General features: G+C 45.2%; 1 protein-coding gene and 1 long non-coding RNA gene across 3 annotated transcripts in view; both read left to right on the plus strand.

Moving 5' to 3' along the window:
• The window catches only part of Ror1 (receptor tyrosine kinase-like orphan receptor 1), a 349,016-nt gene that overhangs the window by 24,597 nt on the left and 307,629 nt on the right, over window positions 1-16,790 (plus strand). The window lies entirely within an intron of this gene.
• Window positions 1-16,790, plus strand: part of Gm12701 — a 33,699-nt gene that overhangs the window by 761 nt on the left and 16,148 nt on the right. Inside the window, exon 2 of the long non-coding RNA XR_867957.2 lies at window positions 1-16,790. This exon is cut by the window's right edge and continues 16,148 nt beyond it. This is a non-coding gene — a long non-coding RNA (predicted gene 12701).

Genomic DNA, 16,790 nt, shown 5'->3' on the forward strand with positions numbered 1-16,790 from the left:
GTAAATTTTTGTCGGAGGTACTCTTCTTACCTTGTGTGCAGTTCTGTTTTGTGTTTCCTAGATTAGTAGCTCCAACTCTGATCGCTGTGATAAGCCCCTTCAAGGTTGCTGTGCCTTAAGATGGGAAGTAGAGAAACAAAGGTGACAATATAAAATGACAGTAACGGCTCTCGATTCAGGGCCTAGTATATGTCAGGTCCTTTATTGAGTAAATAGTTTCTTCCTCCTTTTGTCCAAGGTGCTCTTTTCCAGGTGGGATCTGACTTCCTGTTCAATTTAGACTCTCCAAATCTTTCTGCTGGAGAGCCTTCTGAGAGCATCTGATCTCAAGACAGGAATGAAAGTCCGAGCCAGCCAAGACAGATGGTTGTTCTCCATGGCAACCTGCTGCTAAGCTCTGTCCTTTTGCCTCCTTGGGGAGATTGCTGCAACCCAACTCAGGACGGGTAGTAAAGTGAGGTGCTGCTTGTCTTAGGAATACTGAGGTCTAGTGTCAGGTCAAGTGTATGAGCCAGGCCTCTACAGTAGCTGGACTTGCGGTCAATCAAGCTTCTAGATTGCATGGCCTCAGCTTACCCAACATCTTGCTTATATCTGTCCTGCTGACCGAGCACTCTCCTTCCCCAGGCAGAGCCACTTTGGCAGTCCCAGGCTCTGCAGAGCTTCCCTCACTGGTAGTGGACTTCATATTTTCTGAGCTCTGTTTCTCCATGGAGAAGGTCTGTTTCTTCTCTGTTTCTGGATGGCACACTCTTGAGGGCAGGGATGGTGCTATACCCATGGTCATTTCTCAATTCTCAGTTCAGTACCAGCCATTGCTGCTGACTGAGGTGTTTAGGGGATATTTATAGTAGCAGCTGATTGGCACAGATAGACATTTGCTAACTGGAAAGAGTACAGAGACACTTTCCAGTCTATTGTAATGTCTTTGAGCTTCATGAGGAGAGCAACAGAGATACAGTTATCTCAAGCCCCAGTGATCAGCACAGCTTCTGGCCTACAGAGCTCTGGCAAAGGCAGCTCCTGGGCTTTCTCCTTGGTATTGTCAAATTATGGTTCTCTGCATGTTCCCCACTCTCTTTCTTTTTCTTCTCATCTTTTCTGCTAAGCCATCTCTCCAGTCAAGACAAGATGTTTTCAAAATTAACGGAGATAATTATTATCAGAAGGTACCTGTGGTTAGATGCCTTATCATGATAAAGGATGTTGATGCTAACACCACCTGCTACTTCAGTGTCTTAAGTTCTTGCCTAGGGCCATAGCCAATTCAAGATGGGATCCACTCTGAAGCTGGTAGATGACTTGACCTTTTACCCTGATGGAGATACCATCAGTGGATGCTTATTAGTACCATTGTATGATAGTCAGCTCAGATACTGGGGATCCATAATGAGTTCTCTGCCATTGCTAGGGAGAGAGGAGTGAGTGACAAGAGGTTCATTGCTAAAGAGAATCCACAAAAGTGGCTCTGAAGGCTTGCTCAACAACGTACGTATTTTGTGCGCATTGCTCTCAAACTTGCCAAGAAAAATAGAGTTGGGGCACTGTCCCTATCTGTATCTGTGGAGGACACATTGGAGAACTTGAGGCCAATTTCAGCCTAGCATCATGGGAAGGGCAAGTTTCCTAAGAAAGGAGTCTAAAGAAAGACCATTGGCCTTCGGCACACATATAACATGCAGGTGGCAGATGTATGGGATCTTACAAATATCTTTGTATGGAAATTTTTATAAACCAGAATAATTCTCTACTTTTCTCAAGTCATGAGTACTGTGCTCATGTAGCATTTTAGTTGTTGAGTTCCCTTTAAAGCAAGGCACACAAGAAGGCCATAGAAAGCAATCTGAGATGCTGACAAAGAAAATAGCCTGGACTCAGGGTTATTTAGCTTATTTTATCAGAAAAAACTTTATAAGAACAAAACAAAACAAACAAGCAAGCAAAAGCCCACCTCATCAGTATCTGAAATCACCAACTCCAAAATTTTAGCTCAACAAAGCAGGCTGCCCAGGTTCATGCGGTTGAGAGGCCATGTTTTCTGCAAGGGAAGGCAAGTCACTGCATAGTTCATGACAAATGTATTCAATTAAGAAACAAGAGACCCATTTTGAGAATTTAACGCATGTGCTCATTTTATAGGTGAATGGGTTTGGTCACAAAGCCTTTGGCCTGATTTGGGGGAAGAATGTTGGTTCTTGGAGAGTGGCCAGAGGAGGGACATGGCTACAGCCTTCTTTTCTGTCCCTTTTGGAAGCCTTTCTTGTAGGCTCTTCTGCCCAGTAGAGGGGTTCCACAGAAGCGGTAGTGTGTCATTTCATGCCTTTAGGATATAGCCAGATCCAGTGCTGAGTTCTGGGACTGAGAGTACTCAGCTCTAGTCTTTGAGGGGACCTGAGGACATACGTCAGGCCAGAATATTCCTATACCAGTGGAGTAAAGCATTTGGTTTTAGAGAAGACACTGAGATGACATGAGAGAAAGACTTACAAGAAAGATAGCAGTCTGGCTAAATATTGAGGACTCCTAATGGTAACCACCAGGAGGAAGAGAAGGAAAGTGCCTATCATGTAGAGGGATGCACCTGCTGGAGGGCAAGGGAGTTCCTCCCCATGGAGAAGGGTGTTGAGGGCTTATGTAGGGTATTCTGGAAATCTCTAGATTCTGTGGGCCATGACCCTTTAAGAGGTCGAAGGACTCTTTCGCAGGAGTCACATAACAGATGTCCTCAATGTTAGATATTTGCATTACAATTCATAAGGGTACCAACATTACAGTAATGAAATAACAATGAAATAATTTTATGGTTGGGGGAGTCACCACAACACGAGGAACAGTGTTAGAGGGTCACAGCATTAGGAAGGTTGAAAGCCACTGCTCCAGACCATAAATATGATATCAATCTAGAGAATCTAACCCTCATCTTTTATGAATTAAATGATATCTTTGTGGACAATAACTACTTATGTTAAGAAGAAGAAGAAGAAGAAGAAGAAGAAGAAGAAGAAGAAGAAGAAGAAGAAGAAGAAGAAGAAGAAGAAGAAGAAGAAGAAGGAGAAGAAGAAGAAGAGGTCAGAACTCCTGCGTGTGAACACAAGGGCTTCCATGCTATCTGACTCCTCTCTGCTCTTGCTGAAGGGTCAGAGACCTGACTGAAGTGAGCTCTGTAATTGACCTTGGATGGGACAGGTGGGGCTGAGAGCCAGCTGTAGACAGTGCTGGGATTGGAGTTAATAGATAATTTCTTTTAACTTCGGTGAGTGTGGGGAAGGGAGAATGGGAAAAAAGAAGATTCTGCGTGCATCCAATTACCTTTGAGATTTCTGGCCTCCTTTTCCTTAAGTGGTTGGCAGCTGTGGGAAGAGGCAAATGCCCTTATACAGCTGGGACAGCCAGGCGGGGTCTGAAAAGCCCTCAGAGGACTGGAGAGCAGCAGAGCCTCTGCCTGTGATAGAAGAGAAAGTAGTTAATGATCAGTGTTCCTAGGGTGGGAAAATAGATGACTAATTATAAGAAATTGGCCCAGCTGTGTAGACTACTTTTGAAATCAAGAGTTTGTGTCCCTTTGGAGGAGTAACTTGGTCAAGAGACTATTCAAATCTCACTTGCTTCTGGGGGCAGAGGCTACCTTTGCTAGGTCTTACAGGGTCTCCTCCCTGAATCAGTCATTGTCTTTTCTGGAAAGGGAGAGTAGAGTGGGGGGAGGGGGAGGACCTGCCCTGGAGGCTTGGCTTTGGCTCCTTTGAGTCACAGATAAAGGGACCCTAGATGGCATTAATTTTCCCTTGGTCTTTGCTTCACTTCCAGGGAAGGCTCTGGAGACCAAAGGTTCCCTATGCTGACACAAGCTGAGGCTCTCCTTGCCTGCCTGGTCTGTTTGGGTTCTCTCAGCACTTTCTGAAGGACACAGTCTAGAGAAGGCCAGGTGACTCAGGCAGTGCCTGTGGGGAAGCCACTGCTGCCTTTCACAGTGTCTGCCTCTTCAGCTCCAGACTGGGATTAATTTGGACAGCTAAAAATGTCTTGGGGAAAGTAAAATTCTATTTTAAACTAAGACTTGCACATCAAATCTGGTGGGGTACTTGTTAATTTTTTTAGGTTATAATTTATTTGTGTGTCTGTCTGTCTGTGGGGTTGGGGGTTAGGGCTTGTATACATGAATGCAGGCACCTTTGGAGGTGAGAGGTGTTGGCTTTCCCTGGAACTGGAGTTACAGGTGGTTGTGAGCTGGCGGGCGCGGCTCCTTTGGGAGAGCAGGAGGTGACTTTAACTACTGAGCTAGCCATGTAACCCCAGTAAATCTTTATTGGACCGTGCCCGCATGTATTCATTTACACCTTATCTATAGCAGTTTTCATGCTAAATGACAGAGTTAAGCAGTAAGCATAGACACTGTCAGCTTGTGATGGCTAGAATTCTTGTTTCTGGGTCTTTATGGAAACATTTTGCCAATTCTAAGAGGGGTAGAATTAGAGATGCTCAATAAGCTTTGGGTAGATGTGTGGATAAATGAATTAGTGACAGAATGGATCAATGAACGACTGGACAGAAATCTTGTAATTTGATAACTGATTTCCAATCCTAGTTTTTGTTTATTTAAGACAGAGTCTCATGTAGCCCAAGCTGGCCCTGAACTCACTATGTAGCAGAGAAAGATCCTGAACTTCCGAGTGTTCTGTCTCCACTTCCTGGGTGCTGAAATTGTAGGCTCAGCTCATCTATTTCTGGGGATTGAATCCAGAGCTTCCTGTATGCCAGGCAAGTTCTCTACCAACTGTGCTCCACCCCCAGCTCTGAGCTCCACCCCCAGCTCTGAGCTCCACCCCCAGCTCTGAGCTCCACCCCCAGCTCTGAGCTCCACCCCCCAGCTCAGTTTCTCCTTAACTAAAACAAGAGCAGTGGCACTTAGGAACTGGGCAGTGTTTATGAGGGTTACTTCCTATATAACAAATGCTATTAAAATATTACTGCTAACTGTTAAGTTTTATGTGTCAAGCACTCTATCAAGACTTTTATTTTTATTGCCCCACTTAGTTCTTGTTGCCCCCCACAGTGAGGTAGAAATGGTCCTATTTTATAGACGAAGGGGTTGAGCTCAGAGAGGCTAAGTTACTAGCTGAGGTCACACAGCTGGTAAGAGATTAAACTCAGAAGCTGCCTCTGATGTCTGGCCTCTGACTGCTGGTAGGTGTTACCTGCCATTCCCCTTTTAATTAGAGAGGAAGATACTAATTTTGGGAAGTGTCTCAAAATAAAGATATGTCAAACAAGGATTACTTTAAAACTTAAAAATATACATTTATGTATTCTCAGTCTCTTTCTCTCTATCTCTTTCTCCTTGTCTCTCTGTCTCTTTCTCCCTGTCTTTCTATCTCTGTCTTTCTGTGTGTGTGTGTGTGTGTGTGTGTTGGGTATATAAAGAGCCCAGAGGACAACTTACATTAGACGGTTCTCTCCTTCACCTATCTGGGTTCCAAGGGTTGAACTCAGATTGTTGGGCTTGCACTGAGACATTTAGAAGGCCCAGGATTGAAGAAGGACTCGGCTCAGTCATTCTGTGGGCAAAGCTAAATGAAGGAGTCTATATCTCTCTTCCCTGGTGATGCGCTGGTTAGCTTACGCCACCTTGAAACAAGCTGGACTCATCTGAAAGGAGGGAAGCTCAGCTGAGAAAGTGTCTCCAGAAGATCTGGCTGAGGAGGGGTTTCTTAGTCAGGGTTTAGTGGGGAAGGTCCTGGCTCAGTGTGTGTGGGGTGTTTTCCCTGGGTTGGTGGTCCCAGCTTCTAAAAGAAAGCCCACTGAGTAATCTGTGAAGAGCAAGCCAGTAAGCAGCACCCCGCCATGACTTCTGTGTCAGCTCCTGCCTCCAGGTTCCTGCCCTGTTTGAATTCCTGCCCTGACTTCTCTCAGGGATAGACTGTTTCCTGGAATGTGAGTGAAATACACCTTTTCCCCCAGGAGATGTTTTTAGTCGTAGTGTTTTATCATAGCAACAATAACCCTAAGGCCAGGTGAGTTTTAAGGACGTGGAGAATTTTCATTTGCTTGGCAATATCGTTTGTGGTAGAAAAATGCAAGTAAAGGCCGATTTCCCTCCCTCCCATGCCAGCTGGTAATGACAGGAGGCCTACGGAGTGTGCTTGAGTGGGAAGGGAACATATACTTCCCTACCTGGTGTTTTGTGTGCTGCTTTAAAAAGCTGATTCAGCAGCAACTAAATTGTTTAGAGAACATTTCAGCTCTGGTGTTCTGGGCAGCAGCTGGGAAACTGCCTGGAGCAGGCCTGGGGCAGAAACACTCACCTAGAGGAATTTGGCCTGGAGTCCCAGATGGACCTAGGCACCCTGTGTACCTCTGGGCAACAGGACCGGAAAGCAAGTCCCGCACCTACTTCAGACCAATGTGACAACTTCAGACAGGTTCTCCGCCTTTTTCTCCTACTCTGTTGATTGGTTGCCTGTGTTGTCAGCCCTTTGGGCTACTGAGGGATTGGGTCCGACCTTTCCCCGGCCTCTCATGACTTCTGCCTTTTGCTGGAATGTGCCCCCTGGGCTAGGAGTGTGGACCCCTTCGCCCAGTTCCTGTCCCTGCATGCCCTTCCCCTCTCAGAACTTAATTCGTTCTTTCCTACGGCTTTGATCTTCTTTGGACAAAAGCCCCAAGCTCTGGGATATCATTACTGGCCTCTTTGCGCTCCAAGTGCTCTCTGATTCACAGTTGGTTTTTTTGGCTAATTTGAGACCACCTGGTCCTCGGAAGCCAGCGTTCTTCCAGGTTGCTCTGTGGGAGAAACATGCTTTGCTCACATTTTAATCATGTTGGTGAGTCTCCTGATGGCAGAGGCTTCTTGGATGTGGAGAACGGCAGAGGCAGAAGGTTACCAGTAATTATGCTAATCTGTGGGCATTATATCTTCAAATATTATGTATTTTGGGGGATAAGCAATTTTGCCGTTTTTTTTGAGGGGATGTATGTCACTTTATTTTTTGAGTAATGACCTGTAATTTTATATTAAGGGAGTACACATAACTGTTGTAAATTGACTACACTGTGAACTCAGGTTTGCATTTTCCTCCTTTTAAAAAATATATTTATTTATTTATTTTAAGTATAGGAGTATACTGTCTTCAGACACACCAGAAGAGGGCATCAGATCTCATTACAGAAGGTCATGAGCCACCCTGTGGTTGCTGGGAGCTGAACTCAGGACCTCCGGAAAAGCAGTTAGTGCTCCCAACCGCTCAGCCACTTCTCCAACCTGAATTTTCCTTCTTAAATACTCACGAAAGAAAACCAGAGCATGCTGATCTATAATATACAACTTTATGTACAGGCAAAAATGAATAATAATACTAACAACATTTCAATAGCAACACATTTCCTTTCAAAGCATAGCTCCATGAGCGAATGAATTTTCCAGTGGGAAAGGCACCTTTGGTGACTTTTCCTCGTGTTGATTGGTGGATCTGCTTGAGGTTGACTGTCGATGCAGGTGAATTAGGACATCTCATCTCAAGGATTCCTCGATGCAGGTGAATTAAGACATCTCATCTCAAGGATTCCTCTTCCGTGTGAGCCCTGAGGTACCCGGGAGAGCCGCTGTGAATGATAATTTCCCAGGTCCAGTCCCTGACAGATCCGTGTGAAATGGGGATTGCCCATTTGGAATAGTTTTTCTGGAGCTCTCTCTACTGAAGCCTCAGGGACTTGGGGAAAATGGTACTGTCATCTGACCGGGTGAGAGATGCCAGGGCATCTGTGGTTGGAAACAAAGGAGATGGAGTCTTTATTCGGGGGGTTGTGTGAGACCCACAGACAACCTTTCTTGGAATCTGGCCATGGGCTGAGCCATATTATCTATTTGGCCAACAGCTCAAGGTCTGTGCTGGGGACAGTTGCCTGCCACTAGAGAACCCACCTCACGAGCTAGCTCACACACAGTCATCTAGACAGGTGCCCTCCCAACTGGCCCCGAAAGAGAGCAGAACTCCTGCTGGGTTCCGGAGGTGTGGTCTATGGAAAGGGGTTGCATGGTTTCATTAACATGGGTTTCTGTAACTTCATTTTCTTTGTCCACGATGATGTCAGGCTGAAGATGTATACCTACAGTAGTCCCTGGAGACTGGCTCAGGGCTGCCTCTGTATATCTAAAGTTGGTAAGTCTCCCTGTGGCCTTGCATCTTCATTTGCAGGATGAGATTCGGAGTGAATGCTTATGGTGACCATTGCATTTGACAAGGGAGGAGTCACTCCTTGCATGCCGCCTCATATATCTCAGATGCTCAGTCCACAGGCGTTTCCTTTGTTGTTGTATGTGACAGATCTGTGAGGTTGGCAGGGTTGTGACTCATCCGGCTGGCATTCTGGAAGGGTCTGCCTGATGCCCTGCGCACCTATTGTTACCCAGCAGATGGTGATTATAATGAAAGAGAAGGAGCGGCCTTTACTGAGTGCTAATTGTGTGCCAGGTACTATGTTGGGTGCTGGGTCTGAGTGCTACCAGGGGAGTAAGCCAAAGAGAAGCACCAACAAGAACATTTTCAAAACATCATAGATGCAAAAGGGAAGCTTTAGCCTAAGCATTATGAAATGCTTCTAAATACGCATTTCATAATGGAGCCTGTAGAACTCCGGTTGGGTCTTCCGGGAGAAAGTAGAGTTTTGCATTTCCGGCCTGCCTGTACTGTTGGATTTGTGGCTGTGATGCTGTTTCAGCCTGAGGTTTCAGTGGTGCTTTCTCAGGCCAGCTTGTTGTAAACACCCCACTGTCTCAGTCCACAAGAAGGATGAACTGAGCGCAGAGAGGAGAAAGGACAGCTTTTTAGGTCTGTCTTGAAGATACGTGTGGAGCTTTCTTCTACTCCCTCTGTCTCCTTCTAATGTCCCTAAGTGCTGCGTGCACACACACCATGCCAGTGTTTTGGAAGATTCAGGTTTGACCACTGTAAATTGGTTCATATTTCCAGCAGGGCAGTTATTTAATTTCCTGTTGGAAGTCTGCAAATATTGGCACTGTTTTCTCCTTGGCAAGGGACCAAACCCCAGTATAGTATCATTAGCCAGCTCTGGTACATAGATTAAAGCGCGATTGTCTTTAATAAGAGGCCATCCCTGTTTGGGACGGGGCTTGAGGGACTGCAAAGGGCATGGAGCTACAGAAGAGCTTTCTAATCAAAACCAAAAAGCAGGAACTGTGGGAGAGAAGGGTTAGCAGGAGGGCAGAACTCCGCTCTCTTGTCTCCATTTCATTTGTTTGGGTTATTTTTCTCTTGACTCTGGGAGAGCTTTGGGAGCTGAGACTGGCTGATTTCTCATATGTCCTAATGTGTGGCCCTGTGCCTCTTTTCTCTTGGGACTTCCTTCCTCTGGGAAGTTTGGCTTATGGGATCCCCCTTCCTGCTACAGAGTCAAGGTGAGAAGTGTAGTGTCTCCCGGAGCCGCCTGCGGAGAATGACGTTTCTGTGCTGAAAGACGCTGACTAAGTCTCTGTGTGTGGTGTGATGAGTCTTCAGAATATCCCTGTGAGACACGTGCTCTTGACATTTTGGGGGTGACTTTGCTGAAGTGCAAAAGGGGCGGCCCCCATCGTTGATCATCTGAACTTGAGTAGGAACTCCGTTCTACTACGTAGAAAGGTCTTACTCTTTCCAGATGTCATGTCTGCACTTAGTAGGGTTCTGGGGTAGAGTTTGGAGTTTTGAGTGTCTTGAGGAAATGGTGGAAAGGTTGAAATTCTGTATAATCCCAATCTGGAGGATTCTTTCTAGATGTTTCTTTCTACAGCAGCCCTATCTTTTTTTTTTTTTAGCAGGGGCCTTTCCCTGATTTTTGGAATTAGCATAGAGATATGTATCTCCCCACTATGAATGTGTTGTGAAAAGTGTCCCAGATGAAAGGCTGAGATGTTCACTCAATGGTGAACATCTGCCTACTCCTTCCACCTCCATTGAGCTTGTTCTGTTTGTGTTCTGTTTAGTCCCCAACTGTACCCGGGCTCCTCAGGACCATCGCTCCAGTCCCTCTGGCTCTTTTATTCATGGCAACAGACAAACTGGAATTCATTCATAAAAAGGTGGGGCTGTGTTTCATAGTCATTTTCTCCAAAAAAGAAGAAGGCGCCCTCAGGTCAAGGTGGAGTTCCAAACCTTTATATCTTCCCACTTCTGTTGTGCAAGTGGTGGTGATGCTGAGGATGAATACACAAGGTCTAACCCATCCTCCTCTTCTCCACAACACACCAGCGCTAACTTCTGCATTAATTTATCTCCTGTATCTTTTGAAAATTCCAATTTATAGAGAGCAAAGTGAGCCAGTCAGTAGTTAATTCCTGTGTTACCTTAGACCAGCAAACATGTACTTTTTCCTTTATGGGATAAAAAATTGCTGGTGGTTCTTGAATCTACTTCATTGTTTGTGTAGTATTAGTTATTTTACATGTATGTGTGTGTGTTCAGTTGCACATGTACATGTGCTTATGGTTGTGGAGGCCAGAGGATATCTGTCTTTGGATGTCTCCTTAGGAACACAGTCACCTCCTTGGAGACAAGGTCTTTCTGGAGCTAGCTAGGCTTGGCTGGCTGCCCAGTGAGCTCAGGGTTCCTTCCCAGCTCTGGGATGTCAGATGCACGCCTCTAGACCTGACTTGTATTACATGGGTGCTGGAGATTGAGCTCCGGTTCTCTTGCTTGCAAAGAGAGCAGTTTACTAACTGGACCACACCTGGTCCCCAGCCTTTCCCAGTTTCTTAAACACTGGGCCTCCTTGGGTCAGTAAATGTTGAGATGAGGGGGATAGAGAGAATGTATGCCCTGTGAAAGGCTGCGCAGCAGAGGAGAAGGCTCTGCCATGGACAGGCAGGAGAGACAGGGCCAATCTGTTGCTTATGAGTGGGTGATTGGATGAGGGAAATGTGCTGGGGAATTCAAGCAAAGCTCTCATCTCACAACTGTCACTTGCTAGCTGTATAATTTGGACTCCTTGGTCTTCAAGTTGTCATGGTAAAATGCTGTCATTAGTATCTGCCTCATAGCATAACTGTGGAGATTAAATTCACATTTGGTCCATAGTTATGCTTCAATATTTAACCCAGCAGTTGTCAATACAACATACTTGGTATAGGAATGATATGGGAAAATTGAGGAAGGCATATAGAAAACAATCCAGTTCTGAAGGTATTCTACAGAAATTATTATGAGATGTTAGGAAGCATGGCTGAAACAACAATCCTGGCTCTTAGCAAAACATGGGCAGTTACTTGAATAAGCAAAACATTCCAACTTGTTTGGTAAAATATAATTGGCAAGGCTTCAAGAGTGGCAGAAGCCCAAGTTGGGGGTGAAGACACAAGGATGGAATTGATGGCCTGAGTGATGTGTCTGAAGCCATTGTAGTGTCTGCTGGTCTCTATAAGGCTCGCCATGCAGTAGATGGTTCTCTCTGCTCCCTTCCTCCTTGAAGTCTGGTGGGATTATCCCATTTGCCTCTTTAGTGAAACCTCTCGGCCTTTGTACCAGTGCTCAGTAAGATGGAGTATGACAACTGAGGCTGCAATCCCACGGACTTTGGTTGCCACTTGCTTTGCTTTTAGCATATGGAGGACCTTAGGGAGGTTAGGAAGAGGAAATTGTTCCAAAGAACTGAAATCCTAGGCGAGCACCTAAAGGCTGAGTTTTACCTTCTCTCTTTTCTCATTCTGTCATGTATGGATTACATGTTATGTGAATTTTACATTCTTGGGAGGTGGTTCTCTTGTCTTTGGGGAACACGTGGATTTCGAAGCTAACATATTCCAGGAGTTGATGGGGTGTTGTTCCACAGGTCAGATGGATGCCTAGAAGCAACCTCTACTCAGACTGAAGTGTTGGGACTTTATAACTATTTCCTTATGGGATCTGTACAGCCCACCTTTGTTGTAAGGTGGGCATTGTTTTTGTGGTCTCGGTATAGATACAAAAGGAGAATAGGAGGGGAGGTGGTAACTCACCTGAGGTGGTGCAGCTAGCACTTAGAGGAGATGGGTCTGGAATGTAGCCCTCTGGCACCAGGCCCTTCCTCCAGCCTGCAGTAAGCTCTTTCACTCACTGGCATCTCTAGCTGGCGCTCTATGAGCACACCCAAGGAGCCAGCAAGAGGACAGACTTCTTTGTGCTCATTCTCCACCTCTTTGAGAGAATGCCAGGGGAAGAAACACTGGCTTGACCGTGGAGTAAGTACTTCCATTATGCCTGGGTTAAAACAAGGTGCTCTGCATAATTCTTAGGTTTAACCTTGCTAAGTGTAAGACTTCTTCTCTTTTGATCCATGCACACCAAGAAGGCAGGTTCTGTTTCTCCCAAGTTTACCCCAGGAAAGAATTCTGGTGGTAAGACCCCCTGCAGATGAGTACAGGGGTCTCATAACCATTTTTTTGGTTCTTAGTGACTCCTGCCTACCAAGTTGGTTGGTGGTAGGTGACTTCTAGCTACCAAGAAGGGTTACAAAGGCCCCTCACATGATTGTACAGTTCGTATAGCTGGTATCCATTGGAAACTGCAGGCTTTTCACTGCTATATTTGAAAAATAGCCTAGTGAGTCTATGTGTTCATGACTCAGGACAGCAGGGGACTGAAATATCTGTGTGCACTTATTTTGAGTTTTGAACTATAGGGAACAACTCTGGCTCGAAAGGAGAAATCCGTCTTCTGAAACTGAGTGCATCTCTCTTAGTGGCTTAACTCAGTGGGGAGCCACTTATTACATAAGCTGAACCCCAGGTCTGTGGGTTTCCCTTGACCAAAGAGGCAGTACCTGGAGTTATGAGGAAAACAGAAAGACCCACTTCTCTGCAGTATGACACTTAACAGGCAGCTTTAGCCAGGATGATTTTGGCCAGAGGAAAATGTAGCTTAAGGAAAGTCCCCAGCTGGTCCAAGTAACTTAAGCCAAGCTGGTCATGAAATACTGTCTGACAGCTTTCCCTCTCCTGAGAGGCTTAGAGGCTGCCTCAGAGTAGCCCTAGGACCCTGTGCTCTCAGGCTGGGCCTTAGTATCCCAGGTTTAGCCACTTTGTATCATAGAGAGTTGAGAGGGAAAACCATGTTTAGCATCAATATTTTTTTGTGTATGTAAATATAAAATCATTCTGTGGGGCCAGGAGACATGGCTCAGTCAGTAAGAGCCTACTGCTTAGATCTGAGGGCTGAGTTGAAGTCTCTAGCATCCATGTGAAAAAAGCTGAGCACAATGGTGTGTCTATAACTCCAGCACTGGGCATGCAATGCAGGCAGAGAGGCTCGCTGTAACTCACTGATCATCTCCAGCTTGCACTGGAAGACCCTGTCTCAAAAGTAAGGTAGAAATTGATAGAGAAGATACCACTTGCTTGTCTGGCTCTCACGTGATGTGTATCAGAAGCACATGGACCACCTACCTGCTCAGATGCATATGCATGAATGTGAGCACATGACAGACAGACACAAAGACGCACAGCACACGCACATGCACACACACAGACACACACAGAAACATACAAACAGAGGCACATACACAGAGGCACACACAGACACACACACAGACACGTATACAGTAAGAGGGAGACAGAGGGAGGAAGAGAGATGGAGATGGAGAGAGAAAAAGAGAGAGGGAGGGATACAGAGACAGAGAGACAGAGAGACAGAGTAAGAGATGGGGAGAGAGACAGAGAGGGAGGTGAGACAGAGAGGAAAGGGAGAGAGAAGAGAGATAGAGGTAGAGGCAAGAGAGAGGCACTTTTGGTACCTTGTTGGGCAGAATCTTTTGGTTCAGAAGTCGACCATCAGTTTCAAATGTAGGGGGCTTTACTTATTGTCCAGTACTGTGTGTGTAGATATTGGAAACACAGAAATATGGGACACATGAGTACTCTAGATGCTCCATGGAGGTCGAGACTGGCCTATTTTGTTTACTGGAGATGCTTATAGGATTGAAAGGTGAGTCTCACATAGCTTTCAGGTCCCGCAGAATGTTAGTTGTCTTGCTCACCTTCTTAGTCAGTTATAAATATGAAAAATGGTCCTTAGACTTATAGATCATATGAAAACAGCTCATCAGAGCTGCAGTTTGTCCTTTACTGACTGTTGATGTAGGGTCTCAGAAACAGAGAGAAGCCTCTCTGTGGTTTGCAAATAATACCCAGAATTTATAATAAAGGGAAATCAGAACCAAGGGCAGCTGGGGTTTGACCCCTAAGACTTCAGTGTGTATGTAGGTCTACTGTTTTGGTACTACTGTTAGTTCCTGAATGTATTTTTATTATATACTCAATCATACCAAAAAATTAACAGGTGAAATCTTAAAAAGGAAAGATACACTCATATCCTGGGTCCACATTTTAATGTGATTCTTTTCAATCTTGCCTGTGTAGTACGTATGTATGTATGTATGTGTGTATGTATGTATGATAAGATCATTCTGTATAGGCAATGTTGATACTTGACTTATGTCTCGGCATCATATAGAAAGCATTTCTTCTTGTTTTTTGAATATTCCAGTGTAAACTGAAGCCACAGGATGATACTGCTACACATCCATAGAATATCTGTAATTAAAAACAAGTTATCAGTGCCGTGTGCTGGGGTTGGATTTGGAGACACAAACTGTGATACATTTCTGGAAGAAATATAAAATATTATGGGCACTGTGGGGGCAGTGCTCGTCAGCATCAGTGGGCCACCAACTGCACACAGCGGTATACTGTTCCCTGTAGCAGCCAGCAGGTTCTTTGCAGTGATAGCTACGCAGAGGAAGATAGGATTCTTGACTTCGCTGCAAAAAAAGGAATTTTAGGGCCCGTCAGCAAGGTGAATAGAAAGAAAGATAGGCTGCCAGGACAAGGTAGGGCACACCAAGAGATTTGGATAGGGGCTTTCCAAAAGAGTCATTATTATCTTCTCAATAGCCAAATGTAGGATTTTGATGGCTTCTGAAGTTATGTCTCCAAGAGTGGTTAAAGACCCCCCCCCCCCCGCCCCCACCATGAGACCATAGAGCCCTTCATGGTATGCACAGGCTAGGATTACAGCCGCTAACTTAAAACCATAGATCATAAGGGCTGAGCCTGGGAACTATGGAGAGTCTTTTACAATATTGAAAGTTCTTGCTCCTGAGAGTCCCAGAAAGTTCCAAGTTTGCATCCGGGAAAGGAGTAATGCCATCCTGGAAGGTCACACACACTTAGGCCTGACCATGACGCGTTGCCGTTTTAACATTCTTCCTTGAGAAGGGATGTTATCTGTGCATAGGTAAACTTGGCAGTGAATTTTGTTAGTAAGTGCTAGAGTGCTTGACTCTTGGCTGCTGAGAGACTCCATTTAGACCTCAGGGTGGGGGTGGGAGGCTCCATTCCCTTCCGATGTCCCCTTAATTTTCATTTTCTTCCTATTCTTAGTTTGACAGTTTCTTTTAAAAATATAATATTTTAGGCACTAATTTAAAAAATATTATAAATGCATACCATCTATTTTGGGCATATTAGCTTTCTACTTTCCCCCAAACTCCTTCCAGATCCACCCCATCTTCTCCCGACTTTATCTTTTTTTTTTCTTTTTCTTTTTTAAAAAGGTAATCGACCAAGTCCAATTTGTGTTGCCAATAATATTCACAGTAAGCAGAGTGCAGCAGCAACAGGAACACTTGTGAGCTGATAAGCAAAGCACGGTACAGTCATGTAGTAGGGTATGATACCTACTTTGTGGGCTACAACACAGACAGACTGCAGGTACATTGTGACAGGTGTCTGGTTACATTGCTAGCCAATTGAAACACCTAGCAGAAGGGGCAAGAGGAAGGACCAGAGAACCTTTTGGGACGTTCCTAATAGAGGAACATGTTCTAGGAGGGGGCGTGGTGATGGCATTGTACCTTTGAACTGTAAACTAAAATAAAAATAACCAAGGTTCACATTGCTGTCAAACTGTCCAGTGAAATTCACAGCACGATGTAGTAGTTAAGTATAGACCTTGAAAACTGTTTTTTTGTTTGTTTGTTTTTTTTTAATTTACATTTAAGATGGGGTCTAACTTTGTAGCCTAGGGTAGCCTTGAACTCAATATAGTCCTCCTGCCTCAGCATTTTAAATGCTGGGATTACAGATGTGCACCCATACCGACCGAACCAAAACTGAATTTTTAGTAGTGTATTCTATCATGAGACTATTCCATGTTTACCCTGTAACTGGAAGAAATGTTCAGTTTTCATTGTATTTTCAGTCAAAATTCCTGTTCAGGAGGTTAGGTTTGAACTTCCGGGTTAAAGAAGTCTTCTGTGGAGCAAATGTGCCTTGGAGCGGCCTTCACTCTTCTCCCAGCATGGTAGCCACGGCTTCCTCCTGAGTACACTCCAGAAGACAGGCAGACACAAAGGGGTCCAGAGCCCCACCGGTAGAGAAATGAAACAGCAGGCAACAATGGCAATCTCGAAGACTGTGAGACCAGAGCATCTCTCAGTCCTCCGGGTCCTCACCATGCCCTCTCCCTCCTTAGACTGACGTATAATCAGTAAGAACCATGTGGGTCTCCGAAGGGGTCCTTACAAAAAGAATTTCTAGAGGCCAAGAGATGGCAGTCAGGAGGAGAGCATGGCCGGGGTGCACTCTGTGAGCGGAAGTATCCAACTTCCTGTTGGTAGCTGCTAGGGTATCAATGCAGCTCTACTGGGGCAATGCGGTTGGCGGGAAACTGGCTTTCATGTTCTGAAGTGCCAGGAACAGAGCTCATGGTTGGAAGACTGAGGCTGGAAACACTTCCAGAGTCAAAAGCAATGTGACTGTAAAAATGACC

Source organism: Mus musculus, chromosome 4 (genome assembly GCF_000001635.26).
Source record: "Mus musculus strain C57BL/6J chromosome 4, GRCm38.p6 C57BL/6J".
Taxonomy (NCBI): Eukaryota; Metazoa; Chordata; class Mammalia; order Rodentia; family Muridae; genus Mus; species Mus musculus.